The sequence below is a fragment of the Phyllostomus hastatus genome, unplaced genomic scaffold (assembly GCF_019186645.2).
Source record: "Phyllostomus hastatus isolate PE091 unplaced genomic scaffold, TTU_PhHast_1.1 phas_contig_40, whole genome shotgun sequence".
NCBI classification, from domain to species: Eukaryota; Metazoa; Chordata; class Mammalia; order Chiroptera; family Phyllostomidae; genus Phyllostomus; species Phyllostomus hastatus.
In genome coordinates this window covers 27,712,304-27,721,647 of record NW_025333872.1, presented here as the reverse complement: position 1 = coordinate 27,721,647, position 9,344 = coordinate 27,712,304, and positions in this window count along the sequence as shown.

The window sequence follows — 9,344 nt, the reverse complement described above, 5'->3', positions numbered from 1 at the left end:
AAAAACAACAAAATATTTCATGGACTCAAGCCTTATCAGTAAAAACCTATTAAATGGAAAAACAATAACACAAATAGAAAAAAATATAATTTATTTTCATGATTTAAAGTACTTACATTTTATTTCATGTAGAAAGTATCTGAGATGGATTATTCAAAAAGAGGAGGAGATAGATACAATAAGATTTGTAAATAGAGCTGAGAGGTAGGGGGAAGAATATGCCACTCAGAAGGGCCAATAGAGTGTCTATGTTTGAGCACAAAACCTGGAGCTTCCCTGCAGCCATAATGGACAGGGGAACTTTATAGATTATAAAAAAGTTATAAATATCAGTATCTGAAATAATTACCTATAAGTATTTGGGAGATAAAATTTTCCTGGTTAGAGACAACTGTGTGACAGTAGAGGGAATAAGATATAGTCAGTAATAACTTCAGTGGCAGTTGGGAATTCAGAGAAGGGAAACTGGAGTAGTTCCATGGAAAAAGTTGTTTTAAATGGGACAAGTAAGGCTGCTTCTGCTTAAAGGAGTTTGAAAATCTGCAGCCATCCACTGCTGGGACAGTGGCTTTGTAGAATGCTTCAAAAGTAAGAGACCAAACGTATCCTGCACCTGAAGAACTGCACCAAATGCTCCTGGTCTGGGAGCTAATGCCATGTTCCTGTTAAGACCTAGGGCAGGTGTTCTGCAATGCCATACAAGAATCTGGTTTGGAAGTAGGGTTTAGGAAGTTGACAGCATGAAGCTTGAAAACCACTGGACAGAGAAGAAATGTGAAGGAAAAAATGGGAGAAAATCTCATTCAAAATGAGGTTGCAAAACCAACTTTTTAAAAAGATTTTATTTTTAGAGAGAGGGGAAGGGAGAGAGAAAGAGAAGAAGAGAAGCATCAATATGAAAAATATCAATCAGTTGCCTCTCGCATGCAGCCCAACTGGGACCTAACCTAGGCATGGGCCCTGACCATAAAACGAACCAGAGATCTTTCGCTTTGCAGTATGATGGCAACCAGCTGAGCCACACTGGTCAGGGCTGCAAAACCAAATTTTAAAACATGGGGAATTCTGATGCTGTGAAGGTGATTTAGCCCAAACTCAACAATTGCAACATAATTTCATTCCAGGAGAAATTTTATGGAACTGTCCAGCCAAGACTTCAGAATAAGTATGCTTTGTATGTTTAAGGAGAAAAGTGAAAAAAATACAAATATTTTTAGGAAAAATATGAAAAACAGACAAATGAAACAAGTCAGATAAATTAAAAGCAGAGTGACTAGACATCTTGAAAGTTAAAAATCTATTGATTAAAATAAAAAAATATTAATCCCTTTCACTTATTCCATACATTGCCCCAACAGCCCTCCCATCTGGTGACTAGCAGTTTGCTTTCTGTATGAGTTTGCTTCTGTTTTGTTTGTTGACTTTGATTTTTAGATTCCATATGTAAGTGAAATAATGTGGTATATGTCTTCATCTGACATATTTCACTTAGCATAATACCCTCTAAGTCCGTCCATATTGTAGCAAGTGGTGAGATTTCAGTTATAAAAATAGCCACGGGGTGCAGCTCTCTGATCATCATATCAGAGCAGGAATGCTTCTTGAATGTTTGTCATGTGTATTTGACAAATGGCCATGCAGTGGGTTTTTCATGCTTTATTTAGGCTATCTTTGAACTTAATATTATTTTCATTAATAAAGCTGAATGAATTTGTCAAAAAGAAATAGTCACAGGGGTGTCGAGTATGGCGTAGGAAATATCATCAGTAATATTGTAGTAACTATGTATAGTGTCAGATGGTAATTAGACTAATTGGGATGATCGCTTTGTAAGGTACATAAATGTCTAATCACTATGTTATACACCTGAAATTAAATAATACTGTAGGTCAACTGTAACTGAAAGGTAATTTAAAAAAAATAAGTGCTAGGTAAAAGGGGAAAAAGTGCTAGGTAAAGGAAAAATGTCCTCTAGCAAAAAATAAAAAGTTGAGAACAGTAAAAATTGTTAGACTATGTAAATAGACAAATTCTTTTTCTCACATATAATAAATTATGTAAAGTATTTGCATAAGCCATTGAATACATTTTGAGTCAAATTTGCTTACAGATTTTTAAAAATGTCAAGCCAGGTGAAATTTTGGGAAACATGTCTGGTTGTGTTCTCTCAATGACACTGTGCTTATAAAATGGCGAGCATTTGCAAATCCTTGCTAAATAATGACTATTTGAGCAATAATCATTGTGACTAGGGTGAATACATTATTCTTCAAAAAAAAAGAAATAAATTCAAAAGTCGTAACCCTGGCTGGTGTGGTTCAGGGGACTGAGGGCCGGCCTGCAAATGGAAAGTTTGCTAGTTTGGTTCTGTTCAGAGCACATGCCTGGGTTTCAGGCCAAGTCCCTGGTTGGGGGCATGAGAGAGGCAACCAATCGATAGTTCTTTCACACATTGATGTTTCTCCCCTTTCTCCCTCCCTTCTCCTCTCTCTAAAAATAAATAAATCTTTTTTTAAAAGTTGTGGTAAACTTTGGAACAGAGACAATAAAAAATAGAATAATAAATTCCAAAATATTACTATGGATTTGTCTAGATCACAGCATAGGGAATGAAATATGAAAGAATGTTAAGTAGAGAGATTATGCACCCCAGAATGCCTGGGAGAGTTCCACCTTGCATCTGTTGTCCTGATGTGATTGTTAGTGGGGGTTTTTTCAACTCAAATATGTCTGAGTTTAGACAATAAATTATATGGTCACCCATGTGTTGAGAAATATGTAGAATAGACCAAAAGACAAATAGGAGTGCCAAAAGGAAAGACTAAAGAAAGTAACAAAGAAGTAATATTTGAAAAGACCTTTGACTTTTCTAAATTTGAATAAAAACATGTCCTCAATTGAAAGTGAACTATAAGAAACAGGAAGGGTCTACAGTCATCCCTTGGTGTCTGGGCAGGTTTGGTTCTATGACCTCCCTCAGACACCAAAATTCACTGATGCTCAAGTGTTTGACATAAAAGGGTATAGTATTTGCATATAACCTTGTACCTCCTCCTATAAATCTTTAAGTCTACTCTAGATAAATTATAATACCTAATACAATGTTAGTGGTATGTAAATAGTTGTTATACTATGTTGATTAGGGAATAATGGCAAGAAAATGAAGTCTTTTTCAGTGCATGATGTTAGTAGATGTTCAGTGCAGACACACTGTCATAGGCCTAACTACATAGTACACATCAGCAAAAACATAACTTTTTGAATATTTTTCAACCACCATTGGTTGAATTTGTGGATGCAGAACTCATGAATACAGACAATGGACTGTATAAAATATACCCATAACTGGACTCATCATAGGTCAATTGGAAAACATCATTAAGATACGCTCTTACCAACTTCCAGGAGAAAAGCCAGATTACCAACAAAAATGTAAACCAACCAGCAGCAACAGATGCCATAAAACAATAGAGAAATACAGTCAATGTAATGAGGGGAACTGTCAATTTAGAATGTTATATCCAGATAAGTAGACCAAAAAACACACAAAAAACAAGGTGCTAGAAGACAGATATATTTAGGTGCTTAGGCTTGAGAGGAAGCTCAAGATACTAGATAACTTTAGATATATTTAGAAATACAGTTTACTTATTTTTAAAAGAATGAATAAGTTTATTAGTATGATTTAAATCTATACCATACTCTTTATTGAGGTATACAAGGAGGGACCCTAAAAAATCTGGAATTATCTTTCAGAGGGCAGACCTCTTTAGTATAGCCTTCCCCTGCTAGGTGAGTGTTCTAGGAATCCATCTGTATCAATGCACCAGCTGGCGTTGTTGTGAGAGGCTGCATTCAGATTCAGTGATTTTTTTAAAGATTCTTTTCAACGTGTTTGCCCATTTCATGATGATGATTTATGAGTACACCTGCCCACACCATGCTGAGTGTTCAGCAGTTTGTGACCAAAAACAGATGACCCTGATCCTCTACCCTCCCTGTTCACCCAGTTTCACCCCAAGAAACTTTTTTGTTTGTTTGTTTTCCCTGATGGAAAAAGTCCTCAAAGAGAAATATTTTGCCTATGTGGCAAAGGTGAAGCAAAAAACAGCAGAAGCACTTAAAGGCATCAAAACTGATGAGTTCAAAATTTTTGAGCAATGGGAAAAACATCTCGATAGATATGTTGCATCAAATGGAGAGTACTCTGAAGATGACTGAAGTTTAAACATGTAAGAATAAATACACAATTTTTAATAAATCAATTCCAGGTTTTGGGGCCCTCCCTTATAATTGACATCTAATATTAGTTTCAGATTTGCAACACAATGGTTGACATCTGTACATGCTGTGAAGTGATCACCACAATACATCTGGTTAACATCTATTACCATACATAGTTATAATTTTTTTCTTTTTTCTTGTGATGAGGGCTTTTAAAATCTACTCTCTTAGAAACTTTCCAATATGTGATACAGTATCATTAACTCTAGTTACCATGTTGTACATTATGTCCCCATAACTTATTTATTTTATAGCTGGAAGTTTCTACCTTTTGACCCGGTCCACCCATTTCCCCTGCCATACCCCTTGCAACCACCAGTCTCTTTACTGTATCTAAGAGCTTGGGGTTTTTCTTTGTTTTATTTTAGAATGCTCATATAAGGAGATCATACGGTATGTTCTCTGACTTATTCCATTTAGCATAATGCCCTTACACTCCATCCATGTTGTTCCAAGTGGCAAATTTCACTTTTTATGGCAGAATAGTATTCCACGATGTGTATATTTGTGTGTTTGTGTGTATATTCTATAAAACATCTTTATCCATTCATCCATTTATGCACACTTAGGTTGTGTTCATATCTTCACTCTCGTAACTAATCCTGTGTGAACATGAGGTGCATATATCTTTTTGAATTAGTGTTTTTTTTAAATTGCTGGACCATATGATAGTTCTATTTTAATATTTTGAGGAAATTCCATACTGTTTTCCACAGTGGCTGCACCAGTCTGCATTCCCACCAACAGTGTAGCAGGGTTCCCTTTTCTCCGCAACCTCACCAACACTTGTATATTCTAGTCTCTTTTTATAACAGCCATCTACCAGGTATAAAGTGATCTCACTGTGGTTTTAATTTGCATTTCCCTGGTGATTTGTGATATTGAACAACCTTTCCCATACATGTTAACCTTGGAAAAATGTTTTCCAAAGTGTGTGTTCTTTGGAAAAATGTCTTTTCAGAGCCTCTGCCCATTTTTTTTCTGGTTGTTTCTTTGCTGTTCAGTTGTATGAGTTCTTTTTATATATTTTAGATATTAGCCCCTTATCAGATATATGGTTTACAAATATTTTCTCCCATTCAGTAGATTGCCTTTTTGTTGTTGTTGTTGATTTCCTTTGTTGTGCAGAAGCTTTTTAGTTTGATACAGTTCGACTGTTTATTTTTGCTTTTGTTGCCTTTGCTTTTGGAGTCACATCCAAAAATACTTCATCAAGACTGATGTCAAGGAGCTTACTGCCTATATGATACTTTGTGTATAATTAATTAATTAAATTTATTTATGGGTTGTGTGTTAAAAACTTTAAAGTATTTTTGTCAAGATTAACACATAGAATCTAATTTACTTATATATGTAAATGTAAAGGACTAAAACTGGACAAGTCAATTTTCAAGAACAATAAAATTGGAGGTCTTGCTCTAAGAGTCATCAATATGTCAGGGTAATGCCCCTTTTTAATTACAAAATCTTTTATTACAAAATCATAAGCATGTAATTCTGTAACAACAATATCACACTCAAGCATACAATATGACATTTTAGGTGAAATGTTCAAATTAAAACGATGAATTATTACACCCATATCATTACCCTACCAACCACACTCAAACAGGCATTACTTCTGCCAGACCCTGTATAGTTAAGCCTCATAGTTAAGACAGTCTGGTATTAACACAAAAATAGACAAATAGACACATGCAGTAGAAGCATGCATGACTATTTGTTTTATGATAAGATATAAATATGCTGTTGGTAGCTCAGTACTTGTTGTTAATTCATTCCAGAGCTCGTGACAAGTGCTGACACCAATGAGTGCTGAGCAAGCGACGAGTAATGAAGAATTTTTCTTGTGGGGTGGCAACAGCGTGATGTATACAAGTTCTAGCAAGTGTGATGAGTCCCAAGCAAACACCAGCAATCATCAAATTGCAACGAGTACAGGGTTTGATGAGTTCTGAAGCCTAGTACCAAGGCATGACTGAAAATGAGGAAAGAAATGTTATTTTTTTTAAATAGTGATGTAGGTCAGTTGGGTATGCATATGGGAAAAAACAATATTGTACTTCACGTTACACAAAAACCAACTCTGGCCAAGTGGGAGGTAGATGTACATGTGAGGGAAAAATAAAGAATATCTTTATGACTTTAGGATAGGCAAATACTTTTCTAAAAACATTGATAAATGAGATATAATTAAAATTAAGAACCCCTGGTTATCAAAAGACCCCAAAAAAAAGACAGAAAGAGGAAGCAACAAACTGGAAAAGATACTTTCAATATTATATCTGATAGAAGATTATCCATAATATGTAAAATGTTCCTGTGAACTAATGTAAAAGTAGATAACCCACAGGAAAATGACCTTGAACATTGAACAAATAATTCATGAAGGAGAATAATGAAATAAATGATAAGCAATAAAATATTCAATGTTATTATTTATCAGTGAGTTAAAAATCGTGTACATACACATTCATCAGAGCAGGTGAAATCTAAAGGAACTGGTAGAACCACACACGGGTGAGGGCACGGAGTACCTGGCGCTTCCATGCAGTATACATGGGGACATAAATTGGTGCAACTATTTCAGAAAATTGTTTGGCAGTAACTGCTAAAGTTAAACATATGTGTAGCCTCTAACCCAGCAATTCCAGTATTTCACTTATCAACATAAGAAACGTCAAAACCTGTAAGAAGTTATATAAGTTTATTTGAGCGAAACTGATAACAATTGCCAGGAAGTGAAAACTTGGTGGATTGAGGATCATGCTCCAGAGAATGGCAGTTCTGCATCTTATTTTATACACCATAGTCAGAGAGAGCATGTAGGTGGGTTAGATGACATCCACTGGTATAGATAGATTAGGAAGTCAGGGGAAAGCAAAGTGAGGAAGCTTCTGGGATCAGATAAAAAGTGAAATGATAGACACATATTTCTTTTACAAAGGAGGGTACAGGACACTTACCAGGTCATGCTTAACAACAATGAGGGGATTTGTGGTCTCTGCTCTGGTGCAGTATCCACGCTTTGAAGGGTCCAGAAAAAGGAAATTATTTTGACATTCCAAAGATATGTTATTGTAGATGCAAAAGGACAATAAACAGGCTATATAAGGTAGAGAATGACTTTTGTCAGGGAAGATTCTACCCTAGGACATGACTATCTGTCATAAACTGCTTTCAGTTAATAAGTTTTAATTTCAGACCCTTCTTTGTAGTTACTTTAGGTCTCTGAGCTAATGAGACCACCACATAGGCTTCCCCCTGAGCTTGTCAGTTTTAGTATGTACCCCCCTTTCGTCCACATACTCCCACTTACATAATCAACATAGTAACACTGAATGAAAGTCAGGAACAAGAATGTTCAAAACAGCATTTATCATCATCACCGGACACTGTAGACAGCCTACATGGCCAGCAAGAGTAGACTGGATGAATAAATTGTGATGTATTCCTACAATGGAATACTTCACAAAAGTAAAGTGAATGAGTTACCAGTCCATCCAACCTCACAGACAGGTTTAGCAACATAGCATTGAGCAATAGGAGTCAGACACAAGAGTAATATTTTATTATTCCATTTACATGAAGTTTAAAACAGGCAAGCTAATCTACAGTAAGGGAGATAATGAAGGGAAGGGGAGAGACGAGGAAGGGAGTGAGTGGGGCCTTGGGATACCAGTAATGTTTTCTACTCTTGATCTGGGTTGTTGCACAGGTGTGTTTACCTTGCAAACATTCACTAACATGTACACTTGCGCAAATGTTCATTTCTGTGTGTTTGCTATACATAAAAGAGAGAAAAAAGGCAAACCTTAGGTAACCAATGTAGAAATAGAAATAACCTTAATCTTTCTCAAATCAATAGATGAATCAAAAGGAAGATGACAGGGAATTTAGGGGATTTGAAGAAGGAGGAAGAGGAGGAAAGAAGAAAAGAAGAAAAAGAATAAAAAACTTGTTTTCAGTTCAACAGAAAGTGGAATTTCAGGGAAAAAATAACAAAGTGGATGCTAAGCAGAAAATACAAAAGAAGGTGGTAAAAAAAAGCCTAAATGCATGATCAAAGTGAATGTGAATAGACAAAACTCACCCATAAAAGATGTAATCAAATGGAATAACAACATTACAAATTCATCTATACCAATTATAAAAAGGCACCTAACACCAAATGCAAAAGAAAATTTGAACATAAAGTTTTGAAAAACTAAGTAGATCTCATAGTAAGGTGCTTTACAAAAAATAGAGAATAACCCCCAAGACAATAAAAAAAATGCACTTCACACAACACTGTATTAGAGCAAACTGACAGGATTATGAAGTAAAATTGACAAATCCAGAACTATAGTAGATGTCAAAAACTTCAATAAGAAACACATGGATCAAACAGAAAAAAACTACTAAAAATATAGAATATTCAAACTACTTGGCTGTATCCATTCTCAGCTTAGCTCTGTCCCTACTCCTACCCTTCTCCCAAAATATTTATACCAAACCCTTGGGCTACTGATAAGAGAGTGGAATTCATTAACCTGCTCTCAAGCTGTGCTCTCAAGCTGTCTCTTCCAGGGAAGGACCCTCAGACTCAGAGCATGTGGAATGGGACTTAAGGAAAATTAACTCACACAATACCAGAATTAAAACAAAGTCTACAGCAGGATTCACTGGAAGTATAGACAAGATGAAAATATAATGACATGCAAACAGAACAAAAATTAGGTATGAAAGAAACTCTAAAGCAACCAGAGTCTAAAGAACACATGAAAACATCTTACCAGTGTTTCCTACTATAGAAAATTGAATTGAGTAAAATAAGAACTTAAATGTAAGATGATAAAAACACAAAATGAAATAAAAATGTTAATTGAAAATGTAAGAAACAAATTGAAACTAAAGTAATACCATTATAGAACTAATAAATTGCATACCAAAAGGAATCAAATAAATATGGCTGAAAATTATTTATGCAGAGAAAAGGCTTGAGATAAGCACAGTAAATCGAAGGAAAAAATAAAATGATGAATGGAAATAGAAGATAATAGCTATGGAGGCATGACAAA